Source organism: Camelus dromedarius, chromosome 30 (genome assembly GCF_036321535.1).
Source record: "Camelus dromedarius isolate mCamDro1 chromosome 30, mCamDro1.pat, whole genome shotgun sequence".
NCBI lineage: Eukaryota > Metazoa > Chordata > Mammalia > Artiodactyla > Camelidae > Camelus > Camelus dromedarius.
The window spans coordinates 4111008-4137632 of NC_087465.1; the positions used below are offsets into that span (position 1 = coordinate 4111008).

The window sequence follows — 26625 nt, forward strand, 5'->3', positions numbered from 1 at the left end:
CACCATCGAGAAGATATAGTCTCAGGTAAAATCAGCCTGAATCCCTGTGTCATTGCTGACAAAGCCTCTGCCCTAAAGAGCTACTAGACTCCCAGTGAACCGCAAATGATCAAAACTTTACGTGCTAAGCCCTGCCTGAGATGTCGGTAGCTTTTTTACTACAAATTCCTGGAGAACATACTTCCCCAGAGCCCCTGATTATTTTATTGGTCAGTTTAGAAAACTCTTTCTGCAACTGAGGGAGCGGCATTAACACCGCCTGTTTTCTAATACTGCATTGATCCAAACACTTCATCATTAAAGTGAATTGTCTTTAATTCCCCCAGCTGCTGGATGTAACACACTCAGAGGAGTGCAGTTCTCTTTCTATGTGTTGTCACACTCTACTCGTACTTGTTTTCCCGCAGATGGTCCCTGGGCATTACGCTGCATCATGGAAGTCTTCACGTCTAAGTGGTTAGACTGCTCTGCCCACTCCAGAGTTCACCTGGGGATAATATGGGAATTCTCTTTTATCTTCTTTTTCATCCCTAGGGCTCAGAAGGATTTACAGACTGCGAAGTAGAATCAAGGGTTAGAATTACAGGGGACTCTGAATCCCTTACCAGGGCTTCCATGGTTTATGAGCTTAGGTCATATAAATCTCATGGTTGTCAACATCCCAGCCCCATCCAGGTAACTTTCACCTTCCTCATCAGGATGTCTCCCTCCTCTGCCTTGGAAGGTCTACACCCAAGACAAGTTGTGTTTGCCTCATGCTGGGTACCACTGAGGGAGTGTTAGTGGAAGAAAGTGCCATGATATCACATTGCAAGGGAGCTCTAAAAAATGGGGCCATTTCTGAGCATACAGTCTGTCCCCATGAGCATTTACCCAGCTGTGGAGAGGACACAGCGACCCAGGCACAGCTGGATTCACCACGGGCTATAAAGACCTGGCAGTGGGACCTGGGAAGCTCCCAGGGCAGTCCCACAATAGAAAACTCGTATTCCCGATTTCACACCCACCACGTTGGTCAACATACTTCAGTTGAATAAGGACTACTTAACCAGGACCATCTAAATTGCATAAGTGTTAAAAGTTAAAAAAAAAATTTAAAAATCTTGTCCTGGGTCAAATTCCCAGGCATCCAGAGGCTGGGGCTCCCATCTGTAATATGAGATTAATAATGATTACCATAGAGGGTTGTTGCCACATCAGATGAGATTCTGCAGTTAAACCTCTGGCGCAACTCTGCTGTAACAACTTCCTTTCCTCTCCCCTCTGCTGTCATCTTTTACTCCAGACTAAATTTAACTGGTCCTGTATTTTACATCCTCAGGGTTAGACATCTCACATACATGGCCTCATTTAATTCTCCCCAAGCCCCTTTCACTTGATATGACTCTGAAGGACAATTTTCAAAAAGGTTAAAATCATTACTCATAAAATGAACATGCTTCCAAAGTTGTATATAAATCGTTAAGAACAGAATTGCTAAAAGGCAAAAACTAGTTCAAATTCAGATTTAACTTAGAGACCTATACTCTCAACCAGACAGAGTTGATTTGTACGCCCCCAACCAAGAATAATACGTGTGTCTGTAGACAACTTAGCCATTTTCTATAAATTAGCTTGTATATGCCCCGAATCGTGAAGCAGCCTTGTCAGAGACATCAAAACCGTAGACTTTATACTAAACATTGAATATTTATTTGTGTGAATGAATGAATCATTCCTAATTTGACTTTGGCTTATCTTGTGTTGTTCCCTATTGTTTTGGGTCAAGTCGTCCATGATAAACCCTAAGTTCCTTGAATCTAGAGATCAGGGACTTTAAACAGCCACCACAGTAGCTAGAAGAATGCTGAGTGCGCAGTGGTCATTGAGTAAATACTTAGTGATTGGTTTAACGTTCTTGAGGAATTGAGCACTCTCCTGCAGCGCAATGGGAGACTGTCTTCACCGCTCTCTTATGTTTTGCACGTCTTACGAGCGAAGTCATTGACAGTTTTTGCTCTAGATTTCGTTTTCAAGGGTGTGTGTCGCATGAACAGCCTTGGAAAACAGAGACAGTGACCCCACTGGAGCAGAGGGCAGGTTGGTTTGCTGTCCTGTGTCATAAAGATAATATCTCTCTCCAGGGCGAGAGTTAGGTAAGCTTGCTTGGGGCCCATTATTAAAGAACAAAGGACTTTTAAGCTCAGGGTTTCTCAGCTGTGATGCAAACACACTGAGTTCTCAGCATCCGCGAGTGATGTTTACCTGGTCCCCTTGGGATGTGGACACAAGAGGAACGTGAGCTGCTTGCTGTGCCCTGGAGAGCAAGCCCCTTTGTCTCTGACCGAGGAAGCTTGTGTCTTCCGGCAGCATCCACGACACAGTGGCCGGCTCGCTTGTTAGCTGGCAAGTAAACACCTCAGACCCTTCACCGTTCCTGGCAGAACGTTAGAAAGAAAAGCACAGCTGTTTCGTTGCTGCGCCCCCGTACTGATCGACTCCAGTTAGCGATGCGGAGAACTGAACAAACCAGACGCCCAGTTTTCGACGCTCAAGACACTGCATCCTGCATTTTAGTCTCATGTGCTGCCTTTTAACAATATTACTGTGATGTGGTTCTGACCCACAGAACAGAACCCAGTGAAACGATCAAATAATTTTGCTTTGAAATTTGCTCTTAAACCCTAAGGAGTAGGCCTGAGCACACATTCAGAATACTTTTACCCAGCTCCGCAGCCTGGTGAATTCATGTGGTTGTTCATTTGCCAGAGGGCAGAGTCCAGGGAAGGGGAGCTGTTTTAAAGAGAAAGCCCTTGTGTTGTACTTACTTACAGCACAGCAGGACGCGGGGCCAGGGTGCCGAACGCCCCACAAGTCCTGCAGCGCGGTGCGGAGTCGGCGGAACCGGAGCGAACTGAAGGTGTTCCCAGCGAATGTCCTGAGACCCGTCCAGGGTGAGCGCTATTAGATTTGGCTCCAGAGTGCAGAACTTGGTCCAAAGGCCGTAAGCCCCAGAGAAATCATTTTCAGCTCAGTCTAGGGAAGAGTCTCACACTGAAACAGGTTGTCTCAAGGGCTGGTGTTTCCCTCATTATGGGAAGGACGGAAATCGGGACGACATGACTTAATCAGACAGGTGGTTGAACCGGGTAAATACTCAGCTTTCCCAGGAGTTCAAGAGCGCTTCCTGCAAAATGAGGTTTATGTGGACTTAAGTTAATACTTGTGATATTTTCTGTCCACGTAATTAATACATTTTACCCTGTGCCTTGACAAACAGAAGGGGCTCTTTCTGTTTGAATCTGCTTAATCCACAGACAGATGGTTCTGTTGACAATGACACGACTTGTCTCTGACACTGCTTCTACACATTGTAACCATGCAGTCACTGTGTTTGCTATGACATCGAGACAGAAGTGGATGGTCTCATTGGACCGATCGTTCTCCAGCGACAATAACAACCCTTAATTATAGATGTCGACTGAAACAAAATGCACAGCCTAAAAGCTGAAAGTTATGTTTTATTCGGCAGACTTTCTGAGGACTCAGCCCAGGATGACAGCCTCTCAGATCGCTGGCTCTGAAGGACTGCTCCGAAGAGGTAGGGGAGGAGCCAGGATATACAGGAGTTTTTGCAATAAAAACCAGGTAGTTGGAATATCCAAATATTACTGTTAAAGAAAACCAGACACCTCAAGTTAAAGACTTTAGTGCTTTTCTACGCATGGGAAGGTGCACAGATCTGGGCTCACTGAGACCATCCCTTTGGGTGCACCTTAGCTGTCTGGGGCCAGTGTCCTGTTCTTTCTCACCCTGAGTCCCCTCGGGGGCACCACTGGAGGTGGCTGCAGAGGCCGCGCTGCCTGCTTGTCTGCACCTGAGTTCCCTCCGCTCACTGTCGGCGTGGGGACGGGTGGTACTGGTTGGTGACTTGATCGCCACAGCATCCTTTGTTTACTGATAAGACTTGCAATATTTCCATTCACATAGACAATGAGAGGTAGAATATTGGCCATTGTCTCCACTTTCCTTGTGGTGCTCCATTTAATTCTGACAATAATCCTATGAAGTAGGTACTATATGAGCCCATTTTACAGATAAGGAAACTGAGACAGAGCATCATATAATTTGCTTAAAGTCACGCAACTTAAGTAGCAGAGGGGAATTGGGATCCTGGGCTGTCTGAGTTCTAAGCCAGTGCTCTTACCAAAGACACATTTATGAAGCAGAATCCACTGTGCAGGGGAAAAAAAAATCTAGCAAGTTGTTAAGAAGGCATGACATGTGGTGATTTTTCCTAAGGTGTTAGGAGAAAAGAGTCACGTGCTTTTCCTTGGATATCAAAATAGCCCAAGTGCTATTTGTTCATTGCTGTAAATTGTGATGTTAATGCTTTACGTCTGCAGGTTATTTTAAAAGATGAAGTATTTCACAACACGGACAATATGTGAACATTTTTTTTTCTTTTAAAGAAAACTTTGTTTTTTTGCTGACACTTTTTGAACTTGGCTGCTCAAGGGGAAACAAACAAGTTTAAAAAGCTGAAGTCTTCGGTGTACAGATTACAGCTAAAAACTTGTACACTTTAAGCCTGGGGAACATTTTTTTCATGCTTAAGGATTTCAGTCATCTGATACAACCGTGCTACAGTTGTGCAACATTTAGGGTTCTTCAAAGCTGGATGCATTGCAGCTCTTTTCCAGACTGGATTTCAGGGGTGCCAGCGTCATCCCTTCAGGCTCAGCAATCGGATTGTTAATTCCTGGATGGTCACTCTTGTCACAGGTAGAAGATGAAGGTCTGTAAAAAGTGGATTAAAAAAGAAATAATGCTGCTACTTTTCCAATGTGAAAAAGTCGTTAAAGAAAGCTGGCTTGAAAAGCGGCACAGTTTTCCATGAACTGAACAATATTTTCAAAGCCGTTGAAAAACTATTAGGTGCAGATGGTTTCTACTTGGGGTTGGCAAACTGGGGCCAGAGACAAAATATTTGCTGCTTAGTAGGGCTTGCACGGTCTTTGTTAACCTGATTTGACTCCCTCACTGTAGTGGGGGACAGCCAGGCAAGACGTTCACAAATGAGAATGTTGTGTTGTGACGTAACCTCATTTATGAACAATGAAACTGAATTTTATGTAATTTTCAGGGTCACAAAATGTTATTCTTTCCTTTGATTTTTCTTCAATCATTTAAACATGTAAGACTAAGAATTCTTCGTGCGTAAAGCAGGCAGAGGGCGGGGCTTTACTTCTTTGCTCAAGCCCTGGGTTCCCTCCTCATGGACCTAAATGCCCTGACCTCCCCGGTTCTTTCTTGTACATCCACCTGCCTACTTGTCATGTCCTGTAATAGGCAACTCTTCCAAAGGAGAACCCCCGCTTCTGCCCCGTCACCAGTTCCCGCCCCAGTCTTCTCCGTCTCGGCAAACACCATCTTTTCTCATAGTCGTGCAGATCAGAGACTTAGAATTCACCCTCTCCCTCACCCTCCACAGCTAATCCAATAGCAAATTCTGTCGTCTCGGTTTTCAAAATATATTCCAACCCATCTAGTTTCCCCCGCCTCCAATGCTACCGTTGACCTAAATAAAAGGGTAAAATAAGGCAGGCTCAAAATTGTCAAAAGCTGAATTTATTTGAAACTAGCAGAGAAATTACATTTAATAACTGTAGCAAGCCACAGGCGAGTCTGCTGAGGCTTTGGGTGTAGGCAGTATTTACCGGCAGGGAATGGAAAGAAGGGAGAGTTCAGTTAGAGTCTATTAACATCAAAAACAAACAGAGGCCAGCTTTGGAAATTTCCCGAGCAGACAAAACCAGTCCAGTCATACACACAAGGCTCAATTCAGCTTATTTTGCAAGACCAGCCCTACCTGGGTCACTTCTTGTTCACGCCCCTGGAAACCAGAAGCAAAATTTCCCGAGGTTAATATGAGGCAATCCCTGATCAACTCCCTATCATTTAGGAAAATGTCCATATTCTTAGTTTTCTATAAATCAGGCATTTACAGGAAATCAGATCCCAGTCCTTAAGTTCTGTTTTCCTAAGAGCATTCACATGAGATTTTCCATTTTATATCCTCCAGTTCCATTTCACGTCGAAGTTCTTTCACGCTACCTCCCACCATCATTTTTAGCTTCGATTATGCACTGGCTTCTGAGCTGGTTCCCCCGCTTCTGCTCTTGCGTATCTTTGATACCATGTCCACGCGACTTTCCATTGAACTCAGAATGAAATCCAAAATGAGACCTGTGAGACCTGTGGGGCCTGGCCTCCGCCTGACTCTGCAAACTTACGTCTTGTATGTTTCCTGTTAACAAGTTTGTTCCAGATACCACGTTTCCTCCTTGTTGCTCACGTGAGCCACACTTGTTCAGTCTGTTTTTCCAGAATATTTTCTGTTCGCTTCGCCAGGGGTAACACGCTTCCAGCAGACCCTCTCCTCGCTTGCTCCCCACTTATGTCTGTAGGTCCAGAAGTCTGCAGTGGTCACAGCAGCGCCTCTCCCAGCCATTCCCACATCAGTTTCTGTATCCTTACTCTGCTGTATTTTTTCATGTCACATGTCTCTACCTGACATGATAGTAAATGTTTGTTTTTGTACATATATGATATGTACTTGTTACTACAATGTATGCTCTGTAAGGGCAGACAGTTTTATAGCTGTATTTCTATCAACTAAAACAGTGCTAAAATGGGGAGGGGATTGGGGGGATGAGAGAAATGGGTAAGGGGGACTAAGGGGTACAGTTGCAAAATAAAGGAGTCACGGGTATCAAATGTACGGTGTGGGCAACAGACTCAGTAACTACAGGATATCTCTGGATGGGGACCAGATCATAACGAGACTTATCATGGTGGTCACTGTAAAGTGTACACAACTATCAAATCGCCATGCTGTGCACCAGGAGCTAACACAGTGTTGCAGGCCAATTATACCTGAAAGCAAACAAACAAAGTACTAGAAGAAGATACCAGATTTGTCGTTACCAGAGGCAGGGGATGGGGAAGAGGGTCAAATGGTGGTCAAAAGGCACAAACTTCTAGTCGTTAAGGTAAGTAAGTACTACGGATATAATGTACAACATGATAAAATTAATTATTAACCCTGCTGTACATTATATACGAAAATTGTTAAGAGAGCAAATCTTAAGAGTTCTCATCACAAGGAAAAACAATTCTTTTCCTCTCATTTTGTATCTGTTTGAAAAGATGGATGTTCAGTAATCACTCCATGATGAACGTAAGTCAAATCATTATGCTGTACTCCTTAAACACATACAGTGCTGTGTGTCAACTGTATCTCAATGAAATTGGGAGAAAAAATACATACAAAATAAGATGGTGCTGACACATAGTATTTAGTTCTATATTTTTGTTGAACGAATGAATGAATAAATGAGAATCACCAAGTATTTCTTGTATACATTACTCAATGGTTTTTCCTGATAAATAGACTGAAATTAAATCAGGAAATATACAAATTTGAGTATAAAAAAGATCACATTACTTAAAAAAAAACTCATACTAAATCCAACTCTTGAACTCCACCGTGATAGGAAGTTCAATCTTAGGGATGACTTATGGGCCTCACGCCTCATTCCACAGGCATCTGGGGGATGCCCAGTAAATAGGGGTGAGGCTTTGGATTCATGCTTCTCCAGCCCTCTGGTCCTTTGAACGGTGGTGGCCCCACCCCAAGTGCTCAGCAAGGGAGCAGGGGCCATCATTGCCCCTCCCACCAGCTCAGATCCTTCACCTCTTGCAGCTGCACGGAACGTGGCACTTTGAGCTTCTCCAGAGACCTGTTTCTCTCACCTCTTGCCCCCAGTCACTTGTTCCTTCCTCCCCGTCAGGGAAACTACTTCTGGTTTTAGGCTGATTTGGTCTCTTCGATCTCAAAGCCCTTGAACGGTTCAAGTTTTTTTGAAAGCAGAATTCCTCGATCTATCCTGCACTCGAAGCCTGCACACTTCATTCTGTCCAGTGCTTCTACAGCGAGGAGAATAATCTATTAATTCACAAATTAATTTCTCCATCAATTTTCCTGTCACATGGACAACTGTGTACTCTACCCTAGGACAAATATATAAAACCACACAGTCCTGGGGCACTGAGATTCTATAATGACTGAGGCATAGGCGGCAGCATGAAAGATGACTCAGGGCCAAGAAAGAACAATGGCGTTACTGTTACCATTGTTACCAAATAAGAAAGCTGGGATTATTGTAATGGCTACTTTGCAAGTCTGTCTAACGCGAACAGCGCATCAACAGTTATTTAATTCTGAAGTTTCATGTTCCTGTTACTATGATTCCTGCTAATATGAATGTAAGTCATAAGAAGAGAAAGTCATCCTTTTCATAAAGTAAGAGGTTTTAATTAAATGATGATTGAACACTTATACACAGCAGGTTTGTACTGGTGGCCGAGGATATTGAAATGAATGGGACGTGGTCCCTTGTCAAAAGGATCGCAGCTTAGGACAATGTCCCTTTGATAGGAGGTGTGACGATTCACACATAACATTTTGCTCTTTGTGAAACACTTGGCATCACTTTCACCAAAGAAATATCTATTCTTGCTCATCCTTGGCCTTCCAGGCAATTAGCAAAGAAATAATTTATAAAATTCTATTCCAAGGAATTGGTAGCGAAAGAAGCAGCCATTGCCCATCACACCATTTCGGTCTGGGGTCTTTAGAATGCGATTATAATCGAATTTCCACATTGCTAGAATCTAAATTTCCATCTAAAATAAAAATTAATACACGGGTAATAGACATTCTTACTCCCAAAGCTTAGATTTTGCAACAGAAGTGGAAGGAAACTGTATCTTCCCATGAGGATACACTTAATATAACAAAAAATATGAAACGATTTCCTACATGGATTTCCCGTGGAAGTTCTTATGCTGTGTGTCCTGCTAGGAGAAAAACATGACCAGTCAAATACATTTTTTGTTTTTATTTTTTGGAGCCACAGCAGATTTGCTGGTAGGAGTGTTGTCTACCAGCTGATATAAGATAGGTATAGAGAGAGGTGCAAAGTCTGCAGGTTCTACCCAATTTCACAGAGCCTGCTGGAGGATCAGAGCAGAGCAGAAAACGGGGCTACATCTGGAACAGCTGGTGAAGGAAACCTCTTGACGCTGATCCAGCTGAAACAGAAGTTGTTATTTGAAAGCTATTTTTAAATACGTGCTATTTACCTGGTGCAAGTATAGACAGATATTTTTAGCTTTTTAAATATTTTCAGACTGACAATTTTTGTTCTGTTTGAAACACAAAATACTTCTGAGGCCAATGCCTGAACTTGAAATAACTCAAGTACTATTTTAATGGCATGTATTAGCTAAGGGATTTTTGTATGTGTGTGTGTGTGTGTGTGAAAATGCTCCTAGTAAACTCACAAGTAAGCCAGAGCTCTGGTTCTGATTCTTCAGCTATGTTGTTACTAATTTCAAAAATGGAAACATACAATCTATAAGCACTAGAAATATCATGTAAATATTGACCTTTCTGTGAGAATTTAGCAAAAAAGAGCATCGTTTTTGCCTTGCTATTCTGTATCAGTAACTTTGGAAAAGTGCTGAGCACAGCGTTTGGCTGGATTTGGCGTAGGCAGTGCTGTGAGTAACAGGCATGTCGAGTTATCTGACCACTGGGCTTCGGAGTCTCTCCTGCAGAAGCTCACGGCGTCTCTGGACTTGCTGCAGAGGGCGGGACCCTGATTCGGCTGAGCAGCTCTGCTCTCGTCTATTTTAAACATCGACATTCCACATACAATTTGGTGCCAAATTAAAAAAAAAAAATTAAACCACTCTTTTGACTGTGAAATACCTATGGCTTGGTGAAGTGAAGCCGTGGATAGAACGCAGTGTGTGTGGGGGTCTGGAGCAGACTGTTTGCTGAAACCAGACTGGTTCTCCTCTTAAGTGACAGTAAGTCCTGGGTCTCTTCTGGATCATCTGGTTGTTCAGTGAGGTTTCTGTATGTGGATTGGTTGGAACTCAAGCATCCCATCGCCCTGTGCAGTCCGTGGTCACGTTTCCCTTGTCACTCTCTGGAAGTCTCTCTACACATGTGAAACGTAGGCATCAGTCCAAAACTCTAGGGGACAATGCAGATATTTAGAACTGTTTTTCTACAGAGTCCCCTTTCCTTTGGGACGCTATGCAAATTCCTGTCACTTGAGCCTCCCTAATATGTGATTGCCCTCTCCCCAGCTGGGAAGACCGCCACACTCTTCTTGCTCAGGGCCAACCCTGCCTTGCAAGACCCTGCAAGTGAGTGCCTCCTTAAATGTCACCCTGCGCAGCTAATCCCCTCCCCAGTCCTGGCCCTGCTCCTGCTCAACTGCTCCCCATGAAGGGATCCTCCGTCTACAGGCAGACGGCACAGAGGACTGTGAGCCTGACTCTGTTTAGTTCTCTTCTGTAGGGGTCACTGTCCTGAGCGCCTGTCGTTCAATGTTTGAAAGAGTGTTTTTTTTTTCCTTCGTACATTTCACCCGGATTTTAATTGTTTGAGGCTTGAGTGTGAAGCCAGTCCCTGTTCTTCCATTTTGGCCAGAGCGAAAATCCCCGAAACCCTCTTAAAAACCCAAGTGAATGGCTTGAAGATCTGGCAAATGATGTTTAAAAATCTATAAAAACGAGATACAAAAAAATCAATAAAAAAACCAACCAATTATTAAAAAATGTAAGTTGTTCAAACACATTCCCATTCAGTGATATATGACTTTCTTTCTTAAATCCTTAATATATTTAAAATCTGTTAAACACATTCCCATTCAGTGATATATGACTTTCTTTCTTAAATCCTTAATATATTTAAAATATGTTTAGATTTTAGCAGAATGAAACAGATTTCAGATGTATGCCCTTCAGAACTGTAGGAGAAAAAATATATTATTTGAAGCATATAATATATATGCTTCATAGTATCAAAGACATAGTTCTATGTACTTTATAGTGTTATTTAATGTAGATGTTAAAGTGACAACTATGTTGTTTCTTGTGATTCTAATACAAAACCCGTGAGATATGCAGGGTATAAGCAGACTTAGAAGACACATGTCTTAATTCCAAGTCATTATCAGACCAAACAGATGCAAATACGTAAGTGGCTCTAACGTCCTTCTGGCTCATGTAAGTTACTACAGGTTGCAGAAGCTGCAAATAACAGTGAAGACCCGTTAGACAGAACGAGGAAGCCGAGAGTTTGCACTTAGATAATACTTAGGCATCCATAGTGTCTGGAGTTTGTCACTTTTCAAATATAAATATAAACGCAGGGCATGAAAGCAGACGGGGCTTTACAGGGAAAACCAAAGGCACCAGCTTGATTCAGCTTTTCCGACTTTCTAAGTCAGAAAAACATAACAAACATAAAAATAATGATAGCTTTTAATGAGATACTTACTTTATGATCAGCCCGGTGCTAAGTGCCTATTATAGAATTTAATCTTCACATCAAGGCCTGTGGTGTGTACAATTATTAACCGCTTTTACAGATGCACAAACTAAAGCTTAGAGAGATTAGGAAACTCACTCAAGTTTATGTCGGTTAATGAGTGACTGAGCCTGCACGTGATCGGACTTGAAATTCTGACTTTAAAGCCCACACTGTTCACCGTAATTACATCCCCGCCTCACCGAGGAACCCCTGTTCCCGCCCTCAGCATGTCGGGACAGAGGTTCCTTTTCTTCGCCACATTCCTGTGTGCTTCAGTTATCGCAGGCTTTATCATAAAACATATCTAACATTACCCAAGAATATTAAGTTGACTTTAAAACTACCTCATGTAAAACCTGGCAAAGAGGAGAGACCAAATCAAATATGTAAAGATGCTTATCACAGACGTGGAGACGTGGAAGTGACTTTTGGTTCCAGCAATTTCTAAGACCAGGCCAAGCCCCAAACCTTGGTGTCTTCAAGTCCCTAAAATGTTGAATAAAATATACTAATGGCTTTTAGTGTGTATCTGAGATAGTAGGAGGCAGTAAAAATACCCAAGTGTCAGAAATAAAGAACAGTAAACTAGATTATGGATTTCTATCAAGACATCAAACAGACACGGGCTGCTAGCTCTTTCTTCCAAAGTCAGACCAGAAAAAAATAAAAAGAAATGAGAAAGGTTTGAAGAATTGAAAAAAAAAAAAAAAAACTCAAAAAACAAAACCTCAAAACAGAAAAACAAGAAGGCTGAGGTCGGTCTGGGCTTGTGTGCGGACAGACGGGGAGCTGCACCCTGGTCAAGGCTTGCTGGAGGCAAAGTTTAGAACAAAACTTTAAGCGATTCTCTGGCGCCTTCCTGCACTTTCTTGGAGCAATCATTGCTCCTCGCTTGCAGGACGGAAATTATGGACAAAAGCACAGACTATTGTCATTCCTAGGGCAGCAACGGGGCAGTGCCACGCCCTAGCGTCGGTGGCCAGTCACATCAGGCCTCTCCTCCGCCCGCTGCTCCCTCCAGACCCCCAGGGAGGACAGATTCAAACCTCTGGGTCCACCTTGTCTCAGTCCTTTTTCCTGATGTGTTGTCTATGGAGTGGCCACAAATAGAACAGCTAGACAGTGGTTCTCTGATGTGGGGGTCTCCTTGCCCTGGGACTCCTCCCCTCTTCTCTCCTCAGACTCAGTGGAGGGGTACAAACTGGGTCTGGCCCCCTTTCACTCCCCCCAGAACTGTGTAGGGTGGAGCAGTTGGTGCATCCATCAGAGTGTGAGTTCATGAGCTCAAGGATCTAAACCCAGACGAATGCAAACATCATAAAAGAAAGACAATGGACTGGACTGGAGTACACTGCGTGGTATAACCCACAAAGCCGAATGCTGATAACTTATAGTAAATGATCATCAATGTATTTGAGACCATAAAGAAAAGGTTAGCAACATGAAGCCAGAACGTGAGCCGTCAGTGCACAAACTCCTGCTGAGTCCGACGAGGATGATCAGACTAAGAAATGCTGGTGTCACCACCCACGTGGGTGCACACAGATGCCTCAGGAACTCTCCCTGAGGCCCTCTGACTTCAGTGGTCTAGAAAAACAATTTGTTCACTGACTCAAGGTAAATGTTCTCTTTCTGAGCTAGTGTGAAAAGGAGTTACCCTTGAAAAATTCCAAAAGTGGGTATCTCTATTCTATTTTTATTCTAACTGGTTGAATTCACATAATCCGTGTCACTTACCCAAGATGACATTTCCTGAAAATTATGCTGTTGGCTAACAAAGAGCAAATGGTGGTTTTTGCTTTTGAGTACATGGTGTTTTCCTAGTTATAATGCAGGTCCATGCAAGAACAAGTGCCACGTCAATAGTAAGATTAAACCAGAAGAATGTCAGGCATATGGCAAAACGGAAAGAAAAAAAAAATCACTTTGCAGAAGTTATTCAATCCATGCTTCTTTCAACTGTTCTGTCTTTTCTCAGTGGTCTCTGTCTTAAAAGTTTGCCCATCCTTCTATCTCTAGATCTTTCTGGGAAGGGATTGGAGTCTTTTTAAACCTTGTTTGACTGGTTATTCACTTATGATCATATTACTGTACCAAACTAGAACATTCAGTTCCCCTTGTTTCTGTGTTTGGAATATTCTAGAATTATCTTTTCCCTTCATATTTCCTATTATTTCCTTCCAGGTCAAACCAGATATTTAGCAGCGGCATTTAATAATAAACTCTGCCTATGACTCACTTTTTTTAAATTTCACATTTAGTCTGTGTATTCTATCATATTGAACATTAAAAGTTATCCATTGAAACACTCTCAAAAGTGAGCTAGATGTAACTGAGCAAATTAGTAGTAGTAAATTTCCCAAAGGATGAGAAAGTCTTCAACAGGAGAATCTCGTTTCTGTCTACAGTTGTCTAGGTTGACTACTCCATCACTGCAGTATCTACCTCATCTCTCTTATCTCCATGTCTACATCCACATTTACAGCGACATCTGTATCTGTATCTGCATGTATATGACATAATGATTACCCAAACATAGTCAAGGGAGGACCAAAGAAGGAGGCTATGTGAGGAAGATTGACATTTGCTTCAGCAAATAGAAACGGAACTGAACAGGGTGGGGCTCATCTAAGAGTCCTGATTGATGTGAGATTAATACAGATCTGAGTGAAATAGTGACTCTAGTTTACAAAAGCTCATGGATAATTTAGATTTTAAAAAGAAAACTCTGATTTTCAACCAAATCAAGCAGCTGTATAACAGAGCAATGCAAAAAAAAAAAAAAAAAAAAAAGGCAAGATTAATTACTCCAATAGAGATATTAAAAATCACTTTTTTGTAGCTATCATTAAACAAGATAGTTTTTCTTACATTCCTAACTCGGGTCTAGGTATAAAGTTAGTGCTCAGTAAATACTGGATGTTTTTTATAACTAGCTAAATGGTTTTCCTTCTTGCTTCTCCCTATTTAGTTTTTGAGGTTTTAAGATATATATTTATTTAGAAATTAATCTTAAAATTGTAAATATGTAAGAAGTATTAATGGACTCAGAGCATATAATTCCCATGATTCTTAGATGTCTCTACATAAACCTCTTGTACGACATTTTTTAAAAAAAGGGTCCCGTTAATCACCTGATAGCCTAGTAACAGGAACCAAAGGTAAGGACAGAGCGAGAACCAACCTCTTGGAGAGATAACCAAAACCTAGGCCACAGCTGCCACGTCACACGCAATTAAAAAGTGTGGGGTGGTAGGAGTTTGGGTGATTTCTCCTTTCTGAGGAAACAGCCTCAAAGCAGAATATACAGATATGTAGAAGGTCTCACAAGGGATGAGCAACAAAACTCACAGAGCACAAGTCTGGAAAGCACCCTGAGAGGGCAGCTCAGCCAGCTCCCAGCCTCAGACTGGATTATACCTAAACCATTCATGGCAGAGGGAAATCGTTCTTTCCGAAGATGTTCAGAGAGGGGGGTCATAATGTGGCCCAAAGACAGATCCTCCTGAAGCCCCCCAATTCATTTGTTTACAGTCATTCTTGGTTATTTTGTTAATGGAAAGAGAGAGAGAGAGAACCTATGCAGAAAGTTCACTGAAAACGAAGGTTCAACTCTTCACCTAGTGAGGCTGTTTCATTCCTCTGAGGTAATGCGGGAATTTCACGTCAGAGACATTAAACGCCTTTGGGCACAATGAAAAGTGATGGGACACCTACTCGAAGGCTTGCAGGAAGCGCCAGAGTGAGTGTTAAGGCCCCATGATTTCACGAGTGAATTTTAGTCGACATCTTTGTTAATGACCTAAAGGCAGATAATCAGTGTGTCAAATTTCCAGATGCTACTCAGTTAGGAGCTAATTTCCTAAAAACCATGGAGGGCAGGGACGTGATGCTCCTGGATTAGGGAAGCCAAATCATCTGTCTAGAAGCATAAAGAAAGAACATACCTAAGTGGTCACCCTCTTTTTCTAATGAAGAAGATTGCAGAAAGAATTCCAAACATTTCAAATATATTTGGTGTAAAATAAAATGTAGAGCGATAAGGACACTGTTTTGTGATTATCCCGTCATGGTTCACTCAAAACAGCTTCGTCGACTATCACGCACGGGATCAGGGAGGCGTGTGCACGGACGTGGAGAACTGCATTAAACAGGGATGCGGGCATGCACGGCAAGCCTGCCTCTCAGGCAAGCCACGAACACGAACTGATTTGTCGAGAGTCTTCTCCAATCCTAAACAAACTACTTTAACGGAGCTCTGAAATTTCCTTGGCTAGTAGCAACGATTTACTCTCCTTTAATTAATAGAATCACATCTATCTTTCTCTTTTCTATTCTCAATCTCGTTTACTCTGAAGCCTGATCATTTGGAAGCTCCACAAAATAGACCCCAACAAGTGAGTCTTCGGCAGATGGGCGACTGCAGTGACTTACTCAGAGTCTCTTAGCAGGTAGACGGTATCTGTGGTCCATCATTCTTAACCGCACTCCACGGTTCTGTTCACTCAATGGCACTGCTTTTTCTCGGGAATTTTTTTAAAAGAAGAGTTTCTGCTCTTAGAGGTGTACGTGTCTTGTGAAACCCGTCTAGCTAAATGGGGACAGAGTCCTGGACTTTACAGCGTCCGGGCAGGGCTTTAAGACTGGGGGATGATGCCATGAAGATGATTATTCTTAACTTTGGCTGAACATTAAAATCATCCAAGAAAATTTTTTAAAATCTCAGTGTCTAAATTTTCAATGAACTGAAACCAAACATCTCACAGAGGAACGTGGACACCGGTCCTTCTAGAAAGCTCCCTAGAAGAGCGTTGCTCAGTGAAGGGGAAGAGCCCCTGATGCGGGCGAGACCTGGGTTTGGTGAAGAGGGTGTTCTGTGTACAGTCACTGCCACCAGCAGAGGGCCTGCTATGTCTGACACAAAAACTTCAAGCTGATTTAGAGCTTAGCTCTCCATCAAAACCCTGTTCTGACACTATGGGTCAGAGGACAGCAGTCGGGCTAAACTGCCTTCTAATCAGAAAGTGTGCAGGAGCCACTGAAGTGAGCTGAACCCCAAACAGCTGGCTGTTACAAATAATTTCACTTGAAAGCCATCTTACCTGGCAGTTTAGACAAGTTTTAGGGAAAGACCCTCAAAACAAAACTGATGGCTAATTAAGTGCTTTCTGAAGGACAAGGGCAAAGCTAACAGGCTCTAATTTTTTTCTTAACAAATCTGTGCATACATTTATCCCTTTCTAGTCAATTTTAACGTGCACCTTGTCTCCAAAAATTATGCTAAAGCAAAAGAGCCCAGAAAAAATAAAATGTTTGCCTGTGCATCACTTCTGATTCTGGTCTCATCTGTACCCGCGGTTTTTTCTTTTTTAAATGTACAGAGACGATTGTGTCACTTACACAGAGAGGTCAATGCCACTGAAAGAAGAATCTGTAACTTGTATTTCCCAAGAGGAGGGGGCATGTCATGCCAGGCAGGGCCACAGGAGAAGCTCCAGGTTCTGGCCGGGAGCAGAAGCAGGAGCCTTTATCCAGGTTTCTGTGGGAAAGGCAGAGCAGGGCAGAGGTAACAGGTTAGGACTGGCTCCTTTGAATAATTATGTCGGGCTTTCTGCTGCAGGGGCGTTGCCCGGTACCTGGCTCTTGGATGATTTAGGACAGCGAATGTATAGGTTGGGTGTGCACATGGCAGACGGAGGGAGTCGTTGGGAGGATGGACTCCAGATCGGTTAGTTTGCTTATGAAAGGGGAGCTCTTGGCCCAGCCCTTTGCTGCCTGCCTCTCAGGATTGGCTGGCCCTGGGAAAGCAATCTCTTCCCAGTATTTTTAAGATGTCAAAAATCAAAAGATACAGAAAATTTTGAAGTGTGAAGAATACAATACTTCCTTCTGGACAAAGAAGTCGTGTGAGCTGGAAGGTGCTGGGCTCCTTCAGCCTCCGTGCAATGTCTGGGTCAGTGACGGAGGTCCGTGCGTGGCCACGGGGAGCAGGAACACAGCGGGAGGGTTTTCTGACAATATTCAGGCGAGTGAGGAGGTGAATCAATGATACAGTCTCAAAATCCGATTTTACGTGCTCTGAGAAACAGGAGGATGTTCTTTATTCATTAATCCTATTTACGCAGTGTCTCGTAGATATTTCTAAAACTTCAATTGTTATATGGTCTGAAATGAACAGAAAAGAATAAGAAAACATTTTTTTTTGCCTCCTCCTAAAACAGGAAACAGCTGAAATCTTTAAGGTTCTATACACTCTATGTAATTTTAATATATTTGGTTGACCTACTAGTTCTTTTGAACTAAAAACATGTTCTTTTCCAGATTCTATGCTCCGCTATGCCCAGAATAGCTCTAGACTCAGAATTTTAGGGCAATATTTTCATTAGATATTTTACAGAACATTTTAATTTTATATTTCGTTGTCTCTGGACTTGGTAAATGAAAGTGCATTATAAGCAACGTCACTTACAATCAAATACTAAAAATTTGAGGAAAATGGTGAAAAAAGGCGAGAAAAGGGAAGAGTAGTTTTCTTTTTATGTCCACGTTTTTGGGATCAGCATAACAAAGCAGTTATAATGTTAACTTTGAGTAAAAATATACATTGACACAAATTAAGGGCTGCTCTGCAAAAGAGACTTGCACTCGCAGTGAGTCCAACTTTAATATTTAAAGCTAAAGAGATTCCTGGCTAGTGCGGTTCTCTTACTCGGTTTCATTTATGCGACTCAGATCCTTCCTCTTGAGCGACTGGTATTCATACGCCACCGCAATGACAGGACTCCCGGATGGCTGAGAAGCCCGCCAGTAGGGGGCGGCGTAGAGCAGACCGGCTCATGGTGCGCAGCGTCCCCCCACCAGCCGCCGGGTCCTGTGTCCGTGGGGCCTGTCTAAGCAGAACAGGTAGAGGCTTCTACTCACTCAGTTTCCGGAAATTATCACTTCGTGCTCCAACTTTCCTTTTATGGCCTCACCTTAAGAAAGATACTTTTGGAAACTCACTTAATTATCTTTCTATTTATATTTCAGCAGTGCTCATCTCTATAAAAGTAGAAGAGGAAATTTGCTCTTTTTCTGATTCTTAAGTGTTTAAAAATGTAAAAGGCAGCACGTTGCCTCGTCTCTCTTCCAACGGAGAATTAAAGGAAGAATTTTATTGATTTGTTTTAAGGACAGTGAGTTTAGGTTTTATTAACTTAAATAACTTGCCTGATCAATTTCATGAATCATTCATTTCACATTTTATAGATCATCTATATTTCAAAGAGGCATCACCTATATTCCCTGAAACAGACTTTTCCAGGATCTGTGAATGAGTTATCGTTGCTATGTTTACTTTGTTTTACTTTATTGTTATATTTTTTGTGAGGCACAAGGTTAGAATGTGAGTGGGGACAGATGAAATCAAAAGAGATTTTTGGTTTAGTTTCTTCTTCTTCTTCTTTTGTTTTTTTCTTTTTGCAGGGTTCAGTCTTCACTTCAGGCTTTGTGAATAGAGAACTTCCAAACCACACGGTGATGTTCCTTGGCTTGGTTTTGCTGTGGTCTGTGGGAATCTTCAGGAGTCACGCTGAGGGTTGCCCCGTGCCCCACACTGTGGTGGGAATGTTGCATGTAGGTGGTTGATGTTCTCTGCTGTTTAGCAGCAGGAACAAAGGAAACTAGAATAAAGTATGCCACAAATGTTTTTTCATGGGTGACTCACACTCTAAATGGTTGCTCTTTAAAGCCACCGTTTAAATAATACCAACATGTTCTAGAAACATAACAACCAGCCCACATCGAGGTTGCAGTTGGATCATACACGCCTATTTTGGTCCTCTTCAGTGGAAGACTGTATTCAGCACTGTAGGGTAGAGGTGGGGAGATGGGCTGTAGACTGTGTTCAATTAGCATTTATTGAGGTTTACTCCGTGTTAGAAATTTTGCTGAGCACCAGTGATTCAGTTATGAGAAATCACCTTGCTTTCAATAAATATGTAGTCTGTGCAGATACCACATAAGAAGTAAATGTCATGTAGCGTAATATACACTAACCAGAAATAGAATGCAGAATACAAGTATCAGAAAAAGAATGGCTGAAGAAGTCTACTAGCTTAAAAATCTTGTTAGGAATTAATAAAAAAAATACATGTCAATAATTTAGAATGCAATGTGTGAGTGAGAATGAATGTTATAAAACAAGTAAGAGCCAAAGATGATTGTGTCTGGGACTACACTGAGTCACTTCCATGCATTGTTTAATTCCATTCACATAAAACCAGAGGAGATAGGCAGTGTAATGATGCCCCATTTCTGCGAGAGAAAACTGAGGCTTATTAACGCGAAATGTCTTGTTCCACATCAGTGCTACTCAAAGTGATGCGTGGAATGCTGCTGGTCCATGAACTGTTCACCATAGATCTGGTCTGGGGGTTTTACTCATTGGAACATTCTTGATCACTGATTAAATCTCTTTGCATGTTTTAGGCCTATTCAGATTTCCTATTTCTTCTTGAATAGGTCTTGACAGTTTTTGGTTTTGTTGTCATTCGTCTCAAGGCATTTTGTAATCTCCCTTGTGATTTCTTCTTTGACCTGAAGTTGTCTGAGTATGTCTTTTAATTTCCACATATTTGTAAGTTTTTCAGTTTTCCTTCTGTTATCAATTCTAGTTTCATCCCATTGTGGTCAGAATAGAAGCTTTGTATGATTTCAATTTTCAGTCTTCATAAATTTACTGAGATTTGTTTTGTGACCTAACATATGCTCTATCCTAGAGAGCGTTCCATGTGCACTTGAGAAAAGTGTGTATTCTGTTGCTGTTAAGTGGTGTGTTCTGCATGTGTCTGTTAGGTCTAAGTGGTCTAGGGTGTTATTCACGTCCTCTGTTTTCTGATTGCTCTCCTGTCTCGTTATTCTATGTATTAATAAAAGTGGGGCACTGAAGTCTCCAAGAGTTATTATAAAACTATCTCTCCCTGCAGGTCTGTCCTTCTTTGCCTTATGTATCTTGGGGCTCTGTCAGGTATGCACATGTTTCTAATTGCTGTATGGTCCTAATGTACCTGTTATCAATACATGTCCTTCTTTGACTCTTACAAGATTTTTTTTTGACTTGAGGTCGATTTTGCCTGGTAATAATACAGCCACCTCTGTTCTCTTCTGGTCCCTATTTATATGGAATAGCTTTGTCCACCCTTTACTTTCAACCTCTTCATATTGATCTAATATGAAGCCCTTGCCAACATCTATTGGTCACTCATTTCCTCTCACTCTTCATCACAATTCTTTGTTCTTCTTCATGGCATCCTTCTTTCTATTTCCAGCACATCACATTTATCCCCAAATCCAGGTCTCTGTGTCATACTTCCCCTGTTTTCTTTCTCTCCTTTCTCCTTTTCCCCATTCAGGTTCTTACTTCTCACATTTATGAAGAGCTGCTCTCAAAAAACACTGGGAAATTCATTCACATTCAAATTGGCTTCAGATCACAGCAAAAGGTATTCTTCCCAGGGAGGGTTTTTTTTTTTTTTAAACTGAGAACAAATGTCTAAATAAAATAAAAATGATTTAGTATGTGATAATTATGCCCTCAGATTTTAGAAACTAAAAGTAGATTTTCTGTATCCCTAATCACAGGCCACCTGGTTCTTCTCTGAGGAGGAGGGGGTCAAATACTATTTTGGACCTTGGAAAACTGGGTAAAGATGAGGAGCATGACTCTAGAAAACTTCTGGATGATTCAGTGTTATGTCTAGAACTAGAGGAATAAGAAGACGCGACTGAAATGAGCAGGTCTTTCAATTAAATTTCACTTCAGGCAAAAATTGATACAGATACGCATAAGACAACGAAAAGAAACCACGAGGCACAAAGTTACTCTGATTTCAATTTTTTTAACCCAGAATTCTTGTGATTTCTCTTATGCTTCAGGTAAATGGACACCACAGTAGGCTGTGAAGGATGGTCAGAGGAGACAATGGACATTGTTTTCAGTCTTGAAAATAACCTGAACAAATGTGCAGTTCTTTTTACAGACCTACTGGCTCACCATAGCATTTTAATGATCTGGTGCTTCTTGAAATCCTAAAGGTATAAATGGGACATGCCTTATGCTTCCTAAGATTATTCAGAATCAACCACAGATCACCAGGAGGGAACAAGAGTGTCAGCACTGTGAGATGCTAGATATGAACACATCGCTTACAGTATAGTTTTCCTTCTTGCCCCTTGATTGATGAGTTTAATACATTCTCAGGTACACTGCCCGCTGCATAAGCCTGGAGGCTGCTGGGTGGGGGTAATAAGAATAATGCCATAATGTGAATCTCAAGGCAGTTTAAAGATTGGATTTGTACCGCTGTCGTACACCTAAAGTGCTCCTGTGTGAAATTCACATCCTTATGTGACACTTAGGGGAATGAAAAAGAAAAACAAAATGCACCCCAGGAGTCAACATGCCATTACATGGTTTGAATGTTCTCTTAAAAAACAATCTACCTGTTTTGGCTTCTGGAAAATCTGCCAAGAAAAGAAGACATTTGTAATTAATATGCCAACAGGAAATATCCCTGAGGTGAAGATATGGTCCTGGCGTTTTCCAGGAAGCATCCAGGGGAGGCAGGTGCACTCTGACGATCCTCTGGCTGGGTACACAGTGCCAGCTCTGGGACTGCGAACTTCTTTCAAGTCAGACTGAGAACCTTTGATTGACAGCTACATTCTTATCGTGTATCGCTAATAAAATAAACCAAATAGAGCAGAGTATTCTGCCCGAGGCATCTCAGTGGTGGAATCCTGGCTCTGTTCCCTATGAGCTGTGTGACTAGGGAAGTTATTTAGACTTTCTGAGGTTTAATATCCTCATCTGAGCAATGGGAACAGTAAGAGCCATCTTGGAGGATTTGTGAAGGTTGAGCAATTCACATCCAAGAAGGTAAAGACACTTTAAGTCTGTTTAGAAAACATTAGTTTCCTCTTCCTATGTGAGACTTTTTATGCTCACTTAACCATGCCACCAGATCAACACTTGCTGCAACCAAATAGTAATTTTTTGACAACAAGGAGTTAAAAGGGAGCATCAATCTCTCCCTCCTGGGCGGCCGGCTGCTCGGTGCTGCTACCGTGTAAACAGCTGCTAGAAACCACACAGAGCAGGTGCTGTGAGCTTTGTTATCATCGAAGGCAGAGAGCTGACCCCAGAGCTAAGTTTTCTGTTGTGAATAATGACTCGCCACATATTTAACAGCTTACAATGCTCATCTATTACCTTCCAGTTTCTTTGGGTCAGGAGTCCAGACATTGACTGGGTCAGGGTTGCAGTCAAGGGGTTGACCGCACTGCCGATCTTCCCTGGAGCTCAGGGTTCCCATCCAAAACCACTCAGGTGTCGGCAGAATTCAGTCCCTTGTGGTTGTTCAATTGAGGCTCTCGGCCCAGAGGCAGCCGCTCTCCAGAGCGGTTCATAGCATGGCCCTTTGCTTTCTTCCCTGAGGCCAGCAGGAGGGCCTCTCTCTGACAGTTCACCTTTAAAGGCTTCTGTCACTCTGTTAGGTCCACCCAGGATACCGCCTTTGATGAACTCAGTCAACTGACTAGTAACTAAGTCATGGTGCTGACATCCAGTGCCAGCCCCGGGTTCTGCTCACACTCGAGGGGTGGGATTCTACACGGTGCGTACAAAAGAAAGCACACGTCTTGCAATTCTGTGTACTGTAGTCAGGTGGCCCAGATCCAGAGGAACATCTTCAGAAGAAGACAATCTTCAGTTACCCGGCTCTGATTTTCAAACCAGATCCAAGCTTCCTGCTGATGAGCTGCATTTAATCTGAGACAGCCGTGGTCTTCTCAGCATTAGCTGGTTGGTGGCTACAGACGCTGGGAACACCAGACTGACCAGTGTGACGTGAAGCCCTCAAAAGACAAACAGTCACGTGGCACAAAGTTTAAGGAGCTGAGCTAGAGGCGGGAAATCTGCGTGCCAGCTGTGCTCAGGTGCTTGGCAGAAATTTTTAAGCTTCTTTTTAAGCTCGTTAATAATTCTGAGACTTTGGTTTCATGTCAGATGAGGAAGTGGCATCTCAGAGAGAATAAATGACTCATCCAAGGCCTTACAGCTAGTTAGTCTACAGGAGAGCTGGGTCTTGAACATACACCCACCTTCCTTAGCCCAGGCTTTTCCAATATAGCATTCTGCTTTTCCTGTTACAAGTGGGGTCCATCACGCACAGAACTTTTCTTTTGTGTATGCCTTGGAGTATGGCATTGATTGTTCCTTGAGGTGTGCGAGGTGCATACAAGAATAAGAACACGGTCAGACTGAACCTTGGTATCTTGAAAGGACACAGGTATGATTTTTTTTGTTTTGATTATTAAAACAACTGGGGAAGATTTGGTTGTGGAGGATGAGATTGGATTGCGTTATTCAGAATTAACATTACAGAAGATGAAGGGGGTGGCAAGATGAAGTCCCCCTTCTTCAGACTGTGAGACTGTTGACTTGCTTCTCCAGGAGTTTGAGAGTTGAATTTACTGCCTGTGATCCACCAACATTCAACTCAATAAACTAAGGTAAAAATACACAGGCTGGTGACATGCCCAGACTTGTAAGCAAAACTCCTTGTGGGGTTGTTACGGGCTGAATTAGGCACCTTGCTCCAAACCCTGTGTTGAAGTCCTGACTCAGTACTTCAGGATGTGACTGTACTTGGGTACAGGGTCTTTTAAAAGGTCATTCATGTAAAAGGAGGTCTTCAGCGTGGGCAGTGATCTAATACGACTGGTGTCCTTACAAGAAGAAGGAAGCTGGACACAGACGGGCACAGAGGGAAGACCTTGTGAAGCGAAGGGACAAGGAGGCGTGCACTGTCCAAGGACTTGACCTTGGACTCCCAGTCTCCAGGACTTCTGTTGTTCAAACTCCCCAATCTGCAGTGCTTTATTCCATCTGTCAACTAATCCAGGGGGGTTATTTCACAACCACAGCAGATTCTCACAGAAAAATACAGTCTTAGTAATGTTCATGTCTCAGTTTATAAAATGATAGCAAATGAGACAACAATCTACCGGGAATGAGAACATTATTAGACCTTCAGGAGGTCAAAAATTATGAGAGCAACATGAAGTAGAGAATAGCATAATATTTTAAATGGATGAAAATGTAAATGGAGGAATTGGCAACTTAAGAGACGGTTAAATTCTTTGAAAAATAAATAACACAGTAATAGAAAAAAAAAGAATCTACAGAAATTAAAAATAAGTAGTTTTTAAAATTAGAAAGAGAAATGGGCCAATTAAATAACAAATTAGAGACAGGTTAGGCTTTAATAACCTTAAAGACAGATATGAAGGATTTATATAGCATTCAGTAAAAAAGGATAATAAATGAAAATTAAGATGGTGAGAGACATAGACGATAGAGTGATAAAACCAACATATATCAGAAATATTAGAAAGCAAAGTAGGATGAAGAAGGAAAAAGGAGCAGAAGATGATGCGATAATACTGTTCCATTTTTGAGGAAAAATTACAAAATTAAACGCAAATTTGAATGAGGTTAAACTAAAACAATTCATTCAGGAATTTTGGCTTTCTTACTGACTTCATAAAATTAGGCATTCTATGGCACCTCTAATTCTCTACTTTTTTCACGGAGCAAATCCCCCCATGCTGCTTTGTGATTAACCTTCCACAGCTCACCTCTGCCACTAGGGTCGTGGTCACCTCTGCCTCGTGCCAGTTTGCGGGGCTGGCAACGTGGCGCAGCAACGTGGCGCAGCAGCGAGCGCTCAGCCCGGGAGCTCCGCTCCTTCGGACGCCGCGCGCGGCCGCCTGCAGGGGAAGGGCTGGCGGCGCTAGCGACGTCGCAGCGCGCAGGCGCCGCCGCAGCCCCGCCGCGCGGTCTGCGTGCTCGGGGACTCTTCGGGGAGAGAGTTGCTTGGTCTCCGTTACCTGGTCTGAGGCACGGACGTGGCATACCTGGCTCGGAGGCTGTGGGAGGATGGCTGCCCTCCTCTGTGTGACTCGCTAGCGTTGCGCTCCGCGCGGAGCGAGCGGTCGGACGGACACGGCTGTGCTTTTCACATCTCCGAGGGCCCTTGCTGTTCTAACATGCTGAGCCCACGATTTGATTTCAGTAAGTGTAAAACAATTTGTAGGGAATGTGGGAACTAAGCATTTTATATTGCAGTTTCATGGATCTTTGTTTGACAAATATATTGCAGTAAACTCATTATGTTTAACATGAAATGGAAGGTCCCCCTCCCTCTCCCCGGAAGCTTTTACTTTATTACAGTGGATGCAAAGGCTGCCCCCTCGTGGCAAAGAGCGAGCACTACAGGTTGTAACCCATTCCTGCTGCCCATCTCTCCTACCTGCACAGAACGCGTTTCTCTAAGTTGATGCATTAGAACATCTGATTCCAGAGAGTCGCTGCGGTTTCTCGGTAGTGGCAGTTTCAATGCAACTGTATTTTAAAAGTAGTCTATGAATAATGTAAGAACACTGCTGCTACACGGTAAGCGGTAAGCTTTCAATCAGTGCTAGCTCTCTCCCAGCTTCTCTTTCTGATGCTTTAGGTGACATTTCATGCCCTATTTTTCTAGTTAAAATAGCGCCATGAAAATGCAATGTGTCACGCCTGGCAGCTTAATTTTGCTTTTAGTTTTATTTCATAACAAAATCATGTTATGGATATTCCCTTTATGTTGCAAAAATGTATAGCACAAACCAAAATAAAAGAAATTATTTAATTTATCATTCTAATGGTGTAACAGAGATTTCCTTATCGCTTCCTTAGTATGCCTCCTGTTTGGGATGGAAAGGTCACACGGGTAGTGGGGGTCGTCAGGGTGACCGGCTGCTTCAGGGCAGCTTCTCCAGACGCAGGTGCTGAGACTGAATTTGGGGTACAGGCTGTTTGATTGGAGCCAACATCTGTGAAGATGGGAAGGGCGAGGAAGCAGGGCTGGGCAGTGGGAGAAGACTGACAAAAGATGCAGAACCAAGAGAACCTCAGCCCACCCTGCCGAGCTCTGTGCACAGCGTGTATCCCGGGGGGACCACGATGGCTGGACCTTTGTTCTCTGCCTCGCTCAGCACCGCACACGGGCTGCTCCAGCCAGAGCACGACCCGAGGCTTGCGGGTGTCATGTCACCTATAATGGAGATTGTTTTACCTCTTCCTTTCCAATCTTGATGTCGTCTTT

At 42.7% G+C, this 26625-nt stretch overlaps 2 long non-coding RNA genes across 2 annotated transcripts; one reads left to right on the top strand and one right to left on the bottom strand.

Moving 5' to 3' along the window:
• The first annotated feature begins 2822 nt into the window (after positions 1-2822).
• LOC135319672 (uncharacterized) lies at positions 2823-7394 on the top strand. Its single transcript, XR_010378468.1, has 3 exons — positions 2823-2933; positions 3512-3580; positions 4386-7394. It is a non-coding gene; the product is annotated as an uncharacterized LOC135319672 (long non-coding RNA).
• A 9153-nt stretch (positions 7395-16547) lies between these two features.
• LOC105100439 (uncharacterized) lies at positions 16548-25205 on the bottom strand. The gene is made up of 3 exons (XR_838172.3): positions 25118-25205; positions 17074-17602; positions 16548-16976 (listed from the first exon to the last, which is right to left on the bottom strand). It is a non-coding gene; the product is annotated as an uncharacterized LOC105100439 (long non-coding RNA).
• Positions 25206-26625: the final 1420 nt, after the last annotated feature.